This window comes from Protopterus annectens, chromosome 17.part0, assembly GCF_019279795.1.
Source record: "Protopterus annectens isolate FY-2018-M chromosome 17.part0, PAN1.0, whole genome shotgun sequence".
Classification (NCBI taxonomy): Eukaryota; Metazoa; Chordata; order Ceratodontiformes; family Protopteridae; genus Protopterus; species Protopterus annectens.
The window spans coordinates 806,496,121-806,514,620 of NC_056751.1; the positions used below are offsets into that span (position 1 = coordinate 806,496,121).

The 18,500-nt window shown below is 38.5% G+C and overlaps 1 protein-coding gene across 2 annotated transcripts in view; it reads left to right on the forward strand.

The window, feature by feature from the left end:
• Nucleotides 1–18,111, forward strand: part of LOC122791333 (nucleolar protein dao-5-like) — a 107,220-nt gene extending 89,109 nt beyond the window's left edge. The window contains exons 3-5 of one of the 2 annotated variants that reach the window (XM_044059046.1): nucleotides 6,358–6,593; nucleotides 16,096–16,280; nucleotides 17,581–18,111. The gene's annotated coding sequence lies outside the window, so the exon portion shown is untranslated. The remainder of the gene's footprint in view (nucleotides 1–6,357; nucleotides 6,594–16,095; nucleotides 16,281–17,580) is intronic. The other variant, XM_044059047.1, reaches the window with a different exon arrangement.
• The last annotated feature ends 389 nt before the right edge of the window (nucleotides 18,112–18,500 follow it).

Here is an 18,500-nt window from a genome sequence, read left to right on the forward strand (position 1 = left end):
TTTTTCTATCAGTTTAAAAATGGTATAAAGTAAATGAAAACATTTTTTTCTCTGGGGAAATGGTGGCTATTTTACTTTTATAGGACTGGCATAGTGTTCTAAAGCGCTTTCACTGTGTTTTTCTGTCACAAAAGTAACTTTGGTTAACAGGTAGTTTTTACTGTCATTTGCTACTTATCTTCCCCTGGAAAGCGGCACCATTTTCAGCTTGACCATGGAACAGACTACCAATCCCATGGTCTGTCCTTCTTCCAGCCACAAAAAGAAAAAATTAAGCATACAGCCTTTGCCATCACATCAGGCTAGCAATTTGCCTCAGATTTTAGGTGGATGACTCTGCTGTGGCCATTTGTTGTATCTCAGACCACACATTTTTTATCCTTAATTCCTCTGGTGTACCATCTATAGCTACTATGGACCAAGGGCAAGCCGCATCCTCTGCGGCTGTTGGGGTCCTTTCATTGGGAAAGAAGAGCCATTCTTGTCTGTACAGGGAGAAGGAATCAAGCAAGGTTTCCCTGTTTTATCAAAATGCTGTACCCTTCCCTGACGAAGCTTATGGTGCCATTAGTAACATGGATGGCCCCGTTTCTCCTTTCAAAAGAAAACAGAAAACCAAGCACATATCTTCTCCTCCTCAACTTTCTTTGGATAGGAGTAGTTTACTGTATCTGACTTAGGGTTTAATTCAGGCTATTGATCCTTCTTGTAAAGTAGTTTCTGGTAAAAGAAAGAGGGACACCTCTTTTCCAGAAGGCATTCAATATTCATGATGCATTTTTGGAGAATAAAAAGGATGAAACACTGTCTGGATTTGTGGACTATGTATAATCATGAATGATTTACCAGCAACAGAGCAAAATTATGAGGCAAAATTAGTCACTTTCTGTGAAATTAAGGACAATGACAGGTATGCATTACTCCTCAATGAGATACAGTGACTTACCCCTGCTGTTGTTTGATGACTTCTCAACAACTGTCACTAGTAATCTAGTCTGGCAGGACAAGTGTTGCGCAATATATTGCTATTTCAGTGTAAAACTAGTATTGCTATAGTTTATGGTTGTGTGTGTGTGTGTGTGTGTGTGTGTGTGTGTGTGTGTGTGTGTGTGTGTGTGTGTGTGTGTGTGTGTGTGTGTGTGTGTGTGTGTGTGTGTGTGTGTGTGTTGCAATATAAGAGTAAGAAACTGGTAATAATTAATTTCACTCTCTACTACAAACATCATCACCACTGCCATTATGTTTGTGGGGGGGGGGAGCATGATCGCAGTGCATTTAATAGTAACAAAGTGGCCATATTTTCTTTCTCTTACCATCACAAACATAGATCTTACACATGATTCTGGTTGCCTTTGGTGGTTTGGCAGGAAGAGGATGCTTGAGAAAGCAACTGTTTATTGCCACTGTGGCAGAGTGAGTAACATTGTCTTTTCACACTGCTTTGCTCTGGCTGAGTTCTTGGCTATGCTTTTTTTCTATGTAAAGTTCACATACCCTGTGAGTGTGTGTGTGTGTGTGTGTGTGTGTGTGTGTGTGTGTGTGCGTGTGTGCGCGCGCGTGTGTGTGTGTGTGTGTGTGTGTGTGTGTGTGTGTGTGTGTGTGTGTGTGTGTGTGTGTGTGTGTGAATTTATCTGTGTGCACACAATAATGAATGAGCAGTGTATGTATGTGCAAGTGTGTGTGTGTGTGTGTGTGTGTGTGTGTGTGTGTGTGTGTGTGTGTGTGTGTGTGTGTGTGTGTGTGTGTGTGTGATTTTAATTTTACTGGAGAGAATGCCCACGTGGGTATAACATACACAGGCTGGATCGTGTTTCCAGTAAGGGGGGTGGGGTAGCTATACTCTACAAATCTGAGTTAAATGTGACCATAGAGGTAATCCAACCACCTCAGATTAATAACTCCGAAATTCTTGCAACTAGATTGCATCTAAACAAAAGTAAATGCATTAATATCATCTACATGTATATTCCCCCAGGTAACAATATAACTACACTTGAAGACACACTGCACTGGCTATCATGTCATTACCCCCAAGAAACCCTACTACTTGGGGATTTTAACATAGACTGGGGCACCTATTCCTCAGAATCCCCATCAACCCATATTAACCTGCTTACATTTACTCAAATCATATCCACCCCTACCAGGTTAGGAAAACCTAACCAAGAAGAAAGCATACTTGATTGGGTCCTCATAAATAGTCACCCCCCCAACTGTACACTGTTGATACCCTCCCCGACAACCTAAGCGATCACCTTTTCACTTATATAGTTAAGCACAAAGCCATTAATCCCCAACAACCCTTACTCAGAAAAGTTAGAAACAACAAAGACTTTGACCATGCCAAATTCCAACAAGAACTTAACTCATGTAACTGGTCTATTCTAAAACACCTCCCTTTACAGGAGGCAGTTGCATACTTTAATAACAAATTTCTTGAGATCCTAGATCTACATACACCTGCTCGTTTAAAGAGAACAAAAGCAAAAACTGCAACATGGGTTTCTAAAGAGTCTAGACTCAAAATTACCTGTAGAAACAAATTATGGGCTTTATGGCATTCTACTAAAGACCCCAAGATCAAATTAAATACAGACAATCAAGGAACGAAACTAAAAAATCCAGTTTACAAGACAAAAAAGCAATATTACCTCAGCTTACAAACAGTAAATCAAAACAACCCTCAGAAGTTTTGGGCAGGTTTGAATAATCTCTTACATCCTGGACAAACTTCTACTCCCATTCCTGCTGTTACTATTGATAAACCCCCCGAGGATGTTTCAGATAATTTCAACCGATTCTTCACTGAGACAATTCAAGCCCTAGCAAGCCAATTACCTCCTAGCTCCCCTGGTCCTGAAAGTACCACCCCTAGAAACCTATTCTTGTTCAGCTTCCAATCAGTGGCCACATCACTTATCCGGACCTTGATCAAAAAATTAAAACCCACCACACTCTCTGCTGATCAACTCCCCGCTGAGTACCTTCAAAAATCAACTGATGCTATTGCCTACCCAGTATCAATACTAAATAATCGAACCATATCAGAAGCTAGAATTCCCTCCATCTGGAAAATATCCTATGTAATCCCACTTCATAAAGAAGGCAGCTCTACTGATTTATCCGGTTATAGACCAATAGCCATACTCTCTCCACTTGCAAAGATTATGGAAAAATGTATTCACAGACAACTCATGCACCACCTAATCCAGAATCACCTCATGGCAGATACTCAACATGGCTTCCATCCACACCATAGCACTACTTCAGCCCTACTAGCTTTTACCAACACTATAAACCATAATTGTAACAACAATCACATATCCTCCGCCCTCTTCTTGGATCTTTCCAAGGCATTCAACATGGTCAACCACCAACTTCTAATACACACCCTGCAAACATTCTGTCTAGATACTAAGGCCCTTCAATGGTTTAAATCCTACCTGAATGGGAGACAGCAGGCTGTTCTTTGGCAGAACAAACTCTTTAACCTACTACCCAACACCCTTGGAGTACCACAAGGCTCTATACTAGGGCCCTTGCTGTTTTCCATCTTCATTAACGACCTGTACACTGTCATCCCAAAAGTCAGCTGTATCCAGTATGCTGATGACTCCACCCAGATTTGTTCCGCCACATCTCCAACAGACTTATGGTCTGCTACCCAGTCCACCTTTAACACTATAGAAAACTGGTTTTCTGAACGTCATTTGATATTAAATCCCAAAAAAAACTAAAATGCTGTTATTCTCACCAACACAAAGGTCTCCTGCTTTTACCTTTACCATAAATGCAAACGATGGCACAATAATCTCCCCTTACTCCTCTACTAAACTATTAGGTGTCATTATAGATAAAACTAAAATTCGACCTACATGTAAACCAAATGATCAAAACCAATAAAAAAACTAGGTTCACTTTACAGAATAAAAGCCTTCCTAACCCCTGCAGCCAAACTTGCCATAGCTCGCTCACAACTTCTTTCAACACTTCTGTATGCATCCCCTCTACTGTCTAATCTAAACAAGAATGTACTTAAACTTTCATCCTGTTATAACCACATAGCCAGGTTTGCCACTGGGCTGCCTTTTAGGACACATCATTACAGCAGTCTTAACCAGCTTGGGTGGCTGTAACTACCCAGTCCAGTTCAGTATAACCAACTGATCATGGCTTATAAAATCCTTTATAATACGGATAACACTCCTGCACTTAAAAATCTTATCACGCCCTATTACAATCCGCAACTGCTTATATCCTCTAACAGATTACTAATTCAGACAAGCAAAATTAACAATGCAGCTGGTAACTCATTCTTTGCAAACTCTGTAGGCAGATCCTGGAACTCACTTCCAGCTGACATTACTTTACTCTCCTCCCTAGCCCTAGGCCATTTTAAAACTAGACTCAAACAACATCTGGCACTAAAATGGCTCAAACAATATCTGGCACTAAACTGGCTATGTCATTGTATCAAACCTGGCTAAATCCCTTCCAGAATGTGTAAACTCTATTAATCAGCTACTGTTTAATTCACCTCTGACTTTCACCAAGGATTTACTCTAACCTATGTAACATGTTTATTCTTGTTTGCTTATGTACTCTTTGTCAAAATTATATTTGTAATATGTTTTTAATGTATCTGTTTACCTTGGAGCTTTTCTCCCTGGGCCTCCGCTGAAAATGGACATGCATGCAGTTGGACTCTCCCGGTCAACAAATGTAAAATAAAAATAAATAAATAAATAATACCGGGCATATAAATAACTCTTTTGGGTAGCAGTAAAAAATACAGTTAACAAGTAATTATATTTCAAAAGCAAGGAATAAAATATATCAGAGGACATTCGGAAACTTAGAGCTTCTATGAGTCTGTGGTTTCCACACCCCAAACTGTATAAATGGATTTTGCTGTGGGCTTTGTGTTGTCCTCTGCCCTCGGTCCCACCCATTCTAAAACAGCCTTGCTCAGAGGTGTGTACAGAAGGTTGCAGTAAGTTGTGTGTTGAACTGGGGATGGTGTGGTCATTACTGTTTTAATTTTCATCATAATCAAATCTTAGAGCTGTACACAGAGGACTTTATAGCTTGTGTTGGGGAAGGGGACAGTGTGGTCATTGTTTATTTTACTTTTCTCACAGGCCTCAGAGGTACGCAAAGAAGGTTACTACAATTTATGTATGGGTGGTGCATTGTCTAGGAGCAACAAAGTGGAATACATTGTTGCAATCATTATTTTTTCCTATTTCCTCACAATCATACATCATTTAAGTATACAGGTGATGACATAGCATAGGGTTGAGGAGCGAGGAGGCATGCTGTGTACATGTATATCAGCAGTAACTTGAAATACACGAATGTGGTCATTTAAACCTCTGCACAGGCATCAACTGTCTTCTTTTTGGGGAGAGGGGTAGGGAGGTAGGCAATATTCCCAGATAAGATTTTTGTATTCTCAACAACAATTATGTTGTTAGTTTATTGTGAGTTACTGTTTTGTCAGCTTTGAACATTAATCCTGCAAATGTTATGTCTTCCTTGAAAGAAAAAAAAGACTGAAATTCTTTCCTACTCATATAGTTTGTTCAGGCTACTGGTGGCTTAAAAGGATGGGAAAATGCTCTAAAATGTAACTCATGCACTGAGAATTTACATTTTTTGATTAAATGTTATTTGTTATTAAACTGTACAAAACTATCACTGGAAAAGTAGCCTAGAGATCACCAGTTGTTAGTGTCTAAGTTATTAAGTTTCAGCAATTTGTGCATTGTGCAGCATTCTTGTAAAAGAAGAGAGAGCTGCTTAGATCTACGTCATTTAAAATGCAACCTTGAAGTAAGACAAGTAGGCAAACCATTGCACTTACAGAACACAGACTGTGTGATGTCTTAGGGACAAAATGACTGAATGTTGAACCATGTGGCACAGAATAAGTTATTAGGGGCAGAATGACAATTTTATATGTGACTATCAAGTCAGAGTATGAGTAATGTGCCTTATACTTGGCATGTCCTCAACAAAATGAAAGTACTGCGGTGGCACATGATAATACAGTTTGCATTTGTGACAATAAAGAATGCTGTTTGATTTACAATAAGAAACGTCTAGCATGAATAAAAGATATCCCAGAGTTTAGTAAAAAAGTTAATTTTCAGTTACTAATTTATCAGTGACTGCTAACGGACCCTTGGTGTATGTAACCATTTGAGAGATCCAGTCCAGTCATGCATTAAATAATATTATTTTAATTACTTCCAGCTTGTTGTTAGATGCCAGCTAAGACAACTGAGGGTAAAGAATTATAAAATGCTTTCATTTACAAGATTTAAATTTCTCCATTTTGCTAATGAATTGTAGTCTCTAGCCAATATTCCTAGGATAACAGAACAAAATGCAGTAACACCTCAGGAACACAGTCCAGTTCCGAGTGACTAATTTTGCAAAACCAGGATTACATCATCTTCAACACTGGATTAAGGAAGTTCAAGGGTACGAGTTCATCATTCTCAACTTCATGAAATCTGTTAAAAAGTAATATCAGGACTTGCTTAATACAAACACATGAAGAAGACTGTCACAATGAAAATGTACAGGTATGACACAGTCTTTCACTCTTTCTACTTGGGCATGGCTCACTGCTCACTGTCTGTTGCTAAATAAAAGCGTGATGTAGTTTATAATATCGTTGCTTTTCACACAAGCTGCAAACTGCATACATTATTTGTGTCTCCCCACACCTTGGGGTGGCTGTGTGCACCACCATGATGTTGAAACAGCATTTCATGTGGTCCTCCCGCTGGAAGTCACTGTTGTAAGATTATTTAGCATTGCTGTGTCTGCTTAACTCAATACTAGCCATGCTTTTTACTTGTGCAGGCTGAGTTTACTTAGCAGCCATTGAGGAAAAAGTCACCTTGTTGTGCAATTAATTTTATATACTGCATAAAACATTACCCTAGTTAGACAGTGAAGCAATAGAAAACAATAGAATCATGTATGCCATGGTTTCCATTACACTTTAAAATCTGTACCAGTAAGTAAATGTACAAAACTGTTATTTATAACTTATAACAATGTAATCTCACCATAATGTAAATTATTAACAAAATGCAGCTGCAGTGATTATACAAGAAGGTATATGTAGTTAACCTAGAGTTAAGATTAGAAGGGAAGTAATACTTTGTGTGAAGAAATGTTTGCAGGGCACTGGGAGAAGATTATGGACTGGGGAGTGAAGAGAGATTAAAACAGAATAGATAAGGTGGAAAGGAACTAAAGAAATTGTAGATGATGTTTAAAGAAAAAAAAAGAGGTATGGTGAGGGAAAATGTAGATAAGAAAAGAAGAAGGGTGTGATCTAATTAGGTAGTGCAGAAAATAAGTAAGAATTATTTCTGGAAGTCTTGGATACAGCTGCCACCTTAAACAGAGTAGAATATAACAGAATTTAAGCAGGGAGTAAAGCAGATAAAAGAAGTAGGACGTACTCAGTTATACTTGGGAGGAGTAATTTGTAATGTGTAAGCTTTACTTTTAATGCTTAGCAACATTTATGCAAAACAGTAATCTAACTGGTTCTGTAATAGTACAATGAAGATACATTGACATTAAAATATAAAACGCCTTTATTATTAACAATTTTATATGAACTCTGTTTCCAAATGCAGCATTATATGTCTGCTTATTATTCATGCAGCGGATAGTGTTGTTGCCTGACAGCAAGAGGATCCCTGATTCAATTCTTGGCTGGGGTGACTTCTGTGCTGAGTCTGCATGTCCTCCTCGTGTTTGCATGGGTTTCCTCCTGGTGCTCTGGTTTCCTCTCACATTCCAAAAATATGCAGTAGGTAGACTGGACACTCTAAACTGGTCAAAGGTGTGAGTGTGCATATGAGTGTGTGGTGTGGAAGAATGACTATGGCAGGGCTAGCCACCCGGCAGTGTAAATCTTGCCTCTAGATGATTGTCACTGTTGAAGTGACACCCCACCCCATGAGCAAAAATGGGACAAAAGGGTTGTGGGTGTATGGATTTAAGGGGACCTTAAAGTTTAAATACTTTAAATTTGCTTACAATATTCTCCAGCTGTGTGTAATAAGCCTTGCTAAATAAACCAACGCCTATGAAAATGTGTTCTGTTCTTGTTATCTTCTAGTCTTCTGGAACTATACTAGCCCCGCCCATTCTAAATGTGCTATATACAGAGGTTATTACTCATTTTACTTAAGCTGGTTGTGACACAAAAATGACAGCAACAGAATATTCCACAGGCATGATGTCAGAATGCCAATATGCCCAGTCCATTTCCTCATACCCTCAGTTGTACCCAGTGAGTATATATACCTCCGTCCCTTCACTGTGTGGTAGCAGCATGCTTCATCTGCAGCACAACATGAAAGTAGTAATGTTATTTTATGTGCTGAACATTTTCTCATAGGTTCATAGGTAAGTACTAGGCTAGCTGCTCTTGCAGGGCCATTTTAAGCCTAGCCAATTTACCGTTTTGTGCTTAAAATAACCTATTCATTTGATTATTGATTGGCCTTACCCATCCCATGGTCGATAATTATATATTACCCCTACTGAAAATAACTGGGATTATACCATGGGTTATTCAAGGGGACCCATGCATAGAAATAAAGCATTTAAGAGCTGCATTTGACCAGTAGTAGTACATGGTGCAGTCCTGGGGTAAATGTTCTATTTCCCATTTGTTTTTGAAAATGGACAGTAATGAACTTTGTTTTATGTGGATGGGGAGTCTGTTTGATAGCAGCAGTATCCTGTGCAAAATATACCTGTCCCTCTAAATCATTCTGTTGATGTTGCACAATATGCTTACATTCCTAGATTGAGTATTTCTGATGCCATTTGATTTGCTGATGTGCAGTAAATCCATCAGTAATGGATCAGAGGATGACTTATATGCCAGACGCACGTCATCTGTTAGCAGTCTGTGGGATACCGAGTATAGTGACAAGACTTTGAGTTGGTCCATGTAGGACATGTTGTTTAGACCTTGTATCCCTTTAGTAAGGTATATCCATGGGAGTTCCAGTTGTTGCATGTATTTGGATAGATACATGCCAAAGAGACCATTATATTCAATGACTGGCTTAACGAGGGCTGAGTAAAGGGGAAGAATGACATCCTTAGATCTAGACACAATCCCTCTATTATTAAAATACAGTTTTTGAAAAACTACTGTCCCAACGAGTCCCTTGTGCTATGTGCTCAACACTCTCTTTTGTGTTTTTCCACTGCTATCCATGTACCATCCCAATCACCAGCACTCTAAAGCATACAAGCTATGCATTATCCTTCTACAACACTATGATCCTACCTCTGGAAAGAGCACTCTATACTGCTAAGTACATACTTGCTCATGGGACTCTGCTGCTAAGTTAACTTCATTTTTTCTGGATCTATTCTGTAGAGTGGCATGCATACTAGTTGGATCAGTATTGCTAGGGTCCCAAACACCATCCTCCACTAAACATTGGTATACTCCTTGTCTCTTTGAGCCTGTTTATAGCCTGTTTATTAATAGTCTCCTTCTCCTAGAATACTTGTACCTAACAGGGAATTTTTTTAAACAGTCTGTTAGCCCCAAACAGTGCCTTAGCTAATTGCATTCTGCTGTTTCACTTAGTTGCAGACTGACATGATATTACTTAATTATTTAAAAAGCAAAACACCACTGATTACACCTTAGTTAGTTAGACCAATATTGTGGTTGAAATTCTGGTGCTTTGGCACTGACCTGTGGTGACTGACACTCACTGATAGTTTCTGCAGTGCTTTGGGGGCCAGGTTTTAGCTCACTCTGTTCACCCTTGCTCTGCTCAGGCTCACTACACTCCCAATACCCTACCCCCAATTCCCACCCACCCCAGTGCATCTAAACTTATCTCAAACTAACCATACATGCATATCTCAAACTAACCAAATATAACATCCCTCCTATTAACAAACACCTATACATAATTGATTTTATATCCCCTCAACTACTCATCAAACAACTTTCTCCATCATCAATTCTTTACCCAATAAAGCTTCTACTTCTCACCTAACCTTCTAGATGTCTTTTCTATAACTAAATCCCATCTTAACTCACTCCTACCTTTTACCTATGATGTCTTCCCACTATATCAACACCTATACATTTTATCCTTACACACTGTCTTCCTCACACCTCTAATTCTAACTCGCTACCTAACTTCATACCACAATGAGATATCCAACACCTTCTCTTCTCCTACCACTATACTTCCTCATCTTGCCCACATATTGCCCCCAAACTTTGAGATAGCTCCCAACCTCTATAACACTACTCACTTTGGATACTTTCAGCACAGATATACTCACCTTTTTTCTAAATCCCACACTTTCCTCAAGTTTAATAAATTCTTACCACAACTCTCCACTCTACTCGTAAACCTTATAATACATATAAAACTCTGATATTCACCCAAACCCTGGCCCTAAAACTGATATATAACAATCCACCAAGTCCCCTACTTTCCAGATCCAAAGAGCAATAAACATCCCTCCTAAAGGATCTGACCTACTACTAATTAACATGAACCTAAGGAGTGCCCTCAATAAGATACATGAACTCCATGCCAGTCTATTACAATACTCCCCCAGCATAGCTGTCCTAACAGAAACCTGGCTGAAACCTGAAATAAATAACAGTGTAATTCTGCCTCTAGGTTATAATATACATAAACTGGACAGAATACACAAACATGGAGGGGATGTAGCCATAATTTATAAAACAAATCTCAAACTAGAAAGCAAAACAAAAAACAAACACCCCAGCATTCAATAACACTTAAATAGTATTTACTAAACTCAAAATAAACCCCAATAAATACCTCACCATTGTAGGTACTTATATTCTTCCTGGCAATAACCCTGTTATATCTGAAGAAATACTCCACTACATATCCTTAACATTCCCACAAGAAACCATAATAATGGGTGACTTTAATGTCAACTGATTCACCTGCTTCTCCAATAATACCACTAATTTCATTAACCTGCATGGCTTTACCCTGGTTATACAATTTGCTACTAGACTAGACATAACTATCTAACTGACGACCACCAAGTTGTCAAATGGCAGCAAGACCTCTCATCTCTTTTACTTGTTACCATGTTCAGTCCTAGGTCCTCTTCTATTTAGTATTTTTACAACAACCTTCATACTGCTACCCACCTTGCCTCCACTTTCAGTATGCAGATGACTCCATGCTTACCTGTGCTACACCAACCCTACAACAACTCGAAATAATGATACAACAGTCCTTCTCAGCTGTGGAATGTTGGCTATCAGACTCATAACTGATTCTTAATCAAAATAAAACTAAGCTTATGGTCTTTTGTCCCGGTAAATCCCTAGACTCCTGATCTTCACTTCATATTTATTCCTCCGACAATACTATTATAGCAACAGTTTCCCAGACTAGATTGTTAGGTGCAATAATTGACAACAATATGAAATTCAACAAACAACCTATCGCAGGCCATCAAAAAAACATGTATAAAACTGAGTTCACTTTACAGAATTAAACATTTCCTCACTAGTACTGCAATACAGGCAATTGCTAAAACCCATCTACTTTCTTACTTACTATATGCCTCCCCTATGTTCACCAATGTAAAGAAAACATATTGAAACTTGAGGCTTGCTACAATAAAATAGGTGAGTTTGTGACAAGCTCCCCTCATTGAACCCACCACTGCTCTGCCTTACAACTCAACTGGTTAGAATTACCTCACTAGTTTAACCTTCACCCAGCTAATTACTGCCCATAGACTGATTTACCAACAAGATAAATCTCCTAATCTCCAACAACTGCTCCATCCCCACACTAACATTTGAGTTCTCCTCTCCTCAAATAACTCTCCTCTACAGATCTCCAAATCCAACAATTGTGCTGGTGACTCTTTCTACTCCAACTATATTTCCAGAATTTGGAACACTATCCCACAGCCTATCTTAACTATTGCTAACCTAACTCACTTAAAAAAAAATACTTAAGAACTACCTGAGTAACAACTGGCTTTGCTCATGCACCACCCCTGGCTAAATCCTATTCTTCTCACCTTTTATTTCCCAATCTACAGTCCATCCACTTTATGTCCAGCATATGTAACTGAATTACTTATTCTCTAGTTACCTCCCCTCTTATCTCCACACCCCATCACACCTCATAAATAATTAGCCTAAAACTACCCTTCCTATATTTGCCCCCAAATATTCACATCACCCACTCTTTCCCCCTCATCTTACTTATTTATCCACCTTTCCTTCTCTATCCATCCCCGCTCTACTTTTACTAACTAAACTACCACTTATTCCTCCACCTCACCTTGTAAATACTCTTTATTCTTATCCACCTACATCAGTTTTTATTCTGCAGTTTTGGATTGTTCTGTGATATGTTTATATCTCTGCTCAACAGTGTGAAATATTATAACACTTAAAACCTTATGCCTGTATTTTACTATGTAAGATAGCTTTGATCCCCTGTTATGTAAGAAAATCCTGTCCTTTTAACCTATGTGAATTTATGATTATACTTTATGTCCTATTCTAAGAATACTACTCAGTGTTAAGCTATGTAATTTTTAATTTTTTTTTTGCATTTCTTGTACTTTGTATTTTGTATGTTTGTATTTTTGCATCTTTGTTATTTGCAAATTGCTACTGGAGCTTTTCTCCCTGGGCCACCTCTGAAAATGGGCTCTGTTCCCAGTTGGACTTTTCCAGTAAATAAATGATAAATAAATAAATATGCTTGAAATATAGAAGGGCTTTTTCACAGCAATAGACACATGCTGGTCAAAAATTAGGTCACTGTCCACATAAGTTCACAAATCCCAAACCACTGGATCAAGTTTAGGGGCATTTTGTCAATGTGGTATTTCTCTGGTAGTTCCCAAAGGATACAATACATTTTTTTGGCATTTAGTTTCAGTCAATGATTTTGTACCACTTATTTATATGGGACAAACCTCCTTCCTGCAGGATGTTTAAGACATTTGGGGATTCATTGACTGCTCCAAGTTTGCAGTCATCTGCAAACTTAGTCAGCCAGGGCTCTATGTTCAATCCTCGAATAACAAATGCATTGAACCTCTGTTCATCAAACGTAAAGCATCAAAAGTTCAATTCAGCAAATGTTCAATCATTGAATGGTTTACCCATGGAAAAGAGACAGTGAACCAACATACATACCAAAACACACACCGCAGTATATGGAACCCACCCAAGTGGGGGGCTGTGCCCTCCACACTCCCTCACTTATATATACCAACTCTGAGATTGCACTACAGTGGGGAAAAGGGCAAATTTCCTAAAGCTGGCCAACAAACTCCATTCTCTGGGGAAAATATTCAATGATTTTACATTCTCTGAATTGAACGTGCAATGCTATACATTCGATGAACAGAGGTTCAATGTATTTGTTGTTCAGTGACTGAACATAGGCCTGTCAGCCAGAACCCTTTGGTATTGACTTGTACTTCAGAAAAGTAGATGCCAAACAGGAGAGGTCCCAGCATAGAACCCTGGAGGACTCCACTGGTAACTGGTGTCTTTGTAGAGGTAACTTTTCTTAATTCGATTATCTGTGACCTATCTCTGAGCCAGTTGGCAATCCAGTGCATGACATAAGGATTTAGTCCCAGTTTATTTAGCATTTTTACTATGCCTGAGAGTGGGGAATTGTGTCAAAAGCTTTGTTCAGGTTGCAGCATGTGGTGTGCATTGATTTGCCTTCATCCATTGCTTTGGTGACCTTTTCAAAAAATTCCACCAGGTTGAATATGCATGATGTGGCCTTGACGAATCCAAACTTAGATCTTAGATGGGTCCAATGTTTGGAGGTTCCCTGTCCTGACTGATTAATTCCATGATAAGTCTTTCCATGGCTTTATATATAAGGCTAGTCAGACTTAGGGGTCTGTAATTGCCTGGGGTTTGTGGAAGGTCCTCCTATGCAGCGGAATGACTGTAGCCATTCTCCATTCACTTGGTACAAAACCTGTATGGAGGCTGGGACTGAACAGTATTGTTAGCGGTGTGGCTGAACAGTGCTTCATGCTATGTAAGGTGCATCCAGAGATATTGTCAGGACCCATTAATGCGGTATTCTCAGTCATAACATTTGTTCTTCTAATAGTGTGTAGACTAATATTTACTTTTTAATGTGAATGCAGTATGTGCAGTGATAGGGTTATGACTTCAGTGTCCTTAGAAACATTTTTTTAAACATTAGAATGCAAAACATATTATAATAATGGCCAGGCATGATCATAGCTACATCTTAATACATTCCAGTCTGAACATGTTTTACAGTACTTAACCGGCATCTTTTCACATACAGTAATTATTCAGTGTGAATATGTTTAACACTACATAATGGCCATTTTTTCATATAAACTAATTATTCAGGTTATTTAGCTGATATTTTATTTCTCCTTTCCCAGATGGTGGTTGCAAATGGCCATTCTGTTCTGTTGTTTATTATATTAGACTAAGCACCCGATAGGCCTCTCCATAAGCAAACATTAGGTCAGAACGTATTACTGACTTGTCCATTGAGCATACCTCTCAAATTCAAATGTCCAGAATTTTCCAGAATATCCAGATTTCTGTTTCACATTTTTTATCTGTTCCACATAAAATTTATGGTTCTCTGGTAAATCATTGAAGATTGAAATCAATAAATAATGACAAATATTTGAATTTCAGACGTTGTATCCTTCAGTAAATGAATTACATGGCAAAAACTATTATTCTAGCATCTTTCTAAGTTTTTATGATCAATGCTTAAAATTTGTCCCTGATTTGGGGCCTTTGTCTCATCCCCGTTATTTTTGTCTTTGTCCAGTATCCATGTGGTAAGAGGTTGAGAGGTATGATGCCACGGAGTAAATATAGTGAGTGTGTAGATGTGGATATAGATTCATTGTGCACTATTTATGCCATTTGCTGAATCTAATGGCAACTGACATATATGTTTGTGAAAACATTGCTCCTAGTGTATGGGCTGTTACAATTGCTTCTTTCCATATACAACTAGTCAAGGTATGGACGTACAGTCTGAAATTTTCAGGTAGGTGCTATATACATTTGTTGCAAGCAGCTTGTTACAATTTATACCATACCAGAATTGCTGAAAAAAGGGCTTCAACAGCAAATGAAAAGTAGTATTGAATTAATTTCCATATCGGCATTCAGAATGCTGGTATGAAAATTAATGCTGGTACTGCATTACTGACCATGCAGCCTTACACCTTGAACCTGAGGCAGCTGCCCTCTTCAGCCCACCCTGGGTACACTTCTGTTGCCATGCCACATTTAGGTTCAGAGATTCCTGGGTTACTAAGGGAAAATAGGGCTGTTAAGCCATTTGAAGCCCAGCCATTGCAGTCCCACTATTGCAACCATCTAGTTGCTCCACCTGTCCATAAGGGATGGAGGACTGCAAATAAGGTAAAGATGTGCTTTTCCATCCATTTGTCTAAGCTAGATTTGAAGATAGTGAGGAAGTGCTTGAATTTTGGGAGAGATGTCTATCACACCAACAAGTCTTGATTATGTTGTGATATAGACTTGTCCCTTGATCTTACATTTTCATTACCACTGGTGTTGTGGATATGCAGCAGATAAAGCAGGGTCGGGACATTCATAGTGTCATAGGATAGGCATAGATTGCCATGTAGGAGTTTGTATCAGTAACACAAACACAACACCAAGGGGCCTAAATCATGTTACTGCTATCAGATCAGAACACAATATATGGATCACTGAAGCACATCACAGCACATTGTTCTGTACACAAAGTGTAGCACTTTGCCCCTTATCCTCATGGCATTCATTGATGTCCAAGAAAGAGGTTTGCTGATTTTCTGAAATTAGAAAAGTCAGCCATTTTAGAGACTGGACTTGCATGTATTTTGTATAAATGGTCTCATAACTGAGAGGTAAAAGTAATATTTCCCTGCATTCACTGTTTTACGATTGGACTGATAAATTTACAAGAGAACAGTGGAATAAAGTCTGTCTTATTATTGTAGAAAGGAATCCTGACCTTTTGCAAAAGATTCTGGAATGGCCATAAGTGAAGATCAGACAGTAATCGTAAGGGAGATCCAGCCATGTGCCTAGGTTCCATGTTTATCATCATTGTCGAATGTTGCAGATGAGAAGCAATGGAGTATGCCACTGCTGTGATCCAGAAAACCATATTTCTCTTGTACAGGTAAGTGCATTTTAAGTAGCGGCTTTAAGTTGTACAATGTGGTAGTTAAAACAAGTTGTCAGTGTGGAAACAGTGGCATGAAATAGGGCTGTTGTCGTGGTATACATTATTCAGTGTCTCTGCACTAGACCCACGTCAACTTTAGGTCACCAGACCTGCACACGTTGTTTCAACCAGTACCTGACCAATAGAGACGCATTGCCTATTTTGAAACCTGGGTGGCACAACCCTTGTTATAATCCTTGACATTTTATTTTCCCTGGCTGTCTCCTGACCAAGATGAGTGGGAGATTGTGAGGGGAGGAGAGTAATGTGGGATTAGTGTAGTGTGGTAGCAGTTTGCTAGTCATGTGCCACCACATTCAGTGCCATAGGAAACAAATAAAATGACTCGTTGAACACACAAGTCCTGCAATAGTTAAAAATAAAGTGCAGATATTAAAGGATTACAGTGACTCTCAGAAGTAACTGTAATGTTTGCAGTGCTTTTACAGGAGGACTTCAGCCTTCTCCACAGCCCCATACCCCTGCTATTTAACTCTGAGCTCACAGTAACCAAGAATAAGGGAAATACTCTGAGGCACAGCAATAACAGACTTAACATATATATACTTTTCATACATTTCGTTTAACAATTCCAAAGACTGTAAATGTGGTCCTTTAAATTTCAACAGGAGCCTTCCACAAATATTCATTTGTCTCTGACTAAGATTCTTGGAATGAAAACTGCCACACTGGAATCTGGTTGCACTATCTTTTTTTTCTTTGTTATTAGTAGACATTTACCACATGGGACACAGCTGTCCATGTTGTTCAGGACACAAGTCACTGATATGTTTGTGTTGACTTGAGCAAGTTGGTAATTGGACCTGAAGATATTGTGTTATACCAGTGCAAGACCGTGAGAAGCAGGGCTTCATGACATTGTTTCATGTCACAATAGTAGAAGAAAAACCTCTTAGAAATTAGTAATGACCTTTGAATAAACTATTTGATTTCTGATCCCTGTAATGTTAGAAGAGTCAAGTCAGAGGGCAAGGAGTTGACATAATGGTTAAGGTCTTTACCTCACAGCTACTAGGTATAAGGTTTGAGTCTGACTCTAGTTGTTGGTTAGGCTTGTAATAGTCGGCAGACTGATAGCCTAGTATTTACCTATGAATCTTGCTTGTATGACTAGTTCTAAAAAAGTATTGCAGATCATTTAAATTCCTATAAGCTCAACTGTGCAATATGTGTGTTGGGGGTGGTAGTGGTGTTACTTTGTTGATGGTACTTAAGTGTTGTATGTTTTGCATAGGAAATCGAGGATTGTACTTTCTAAGAGATGTATACTACAGAAAGCAGATGCTTATTTCCATGCGGTCTTTGCACTACCCGCTGAAGTAGCTGAAAATAAGTTAAACAGGCACCCGGTGGCCAGCGCCATGCAGTTCATGTTACCAAAGTATTGCAATTGAGTAAGTGTTCAGAGCAAGGAAGTCAATCCCAATCGGCTGTGTTCAGAAGATAAAAGACTGTTAATTCAGATCCTTTGGAACAGTATGCAGAATTCTACACAACATGGTTGGAATAATAAAAATATATTTTAATGATGTGTTACCTTCTACAGTGCTAATTGGATTTCCTATGTATATCTTCTTTTATCTAGAACACTTACTATAAAATTCTAAGTAGAAGCAGGCAGTAGTAACCATTTGAGTCATAACCAAACAAATTGTGCTGTCTCATTTGAATCATACGTTGATAAGTGCACTACTTTTGGAATATACAGCAAAGCTCAAAGTTATATTGTGACATTTATGTAGAATAAAGTTTACCTTCACATTGATTACATGTGCTTTATTCAGCCAGTACATGCATGCAAGTTTGAGAAATGAAAAATATGAACATTAAAGTTGTGTAGTAAGTGATGTGAATATGAGTATACAATACATATTTACTAACACTCATTAATGAAACTGTAAAAAGTAATATATAGATAAACACAAAAATCACCACAAGCAATTGATGCACAAAGAATGAATTCATATTGATGGAAATGAATATTGTGGGAAATAAAGATATGGTGGGTTAAAGTGACAACAACTGGAAATATGCAGTTGTCTGGATATGTAATATATGGTATTGTTAAATTCTGTCATTAGCATTTAATGAGAGGGTTGTGTACTCTGTTCTGGTATAAAGCACATTTCAGATACATGCATACATGCAAGCACT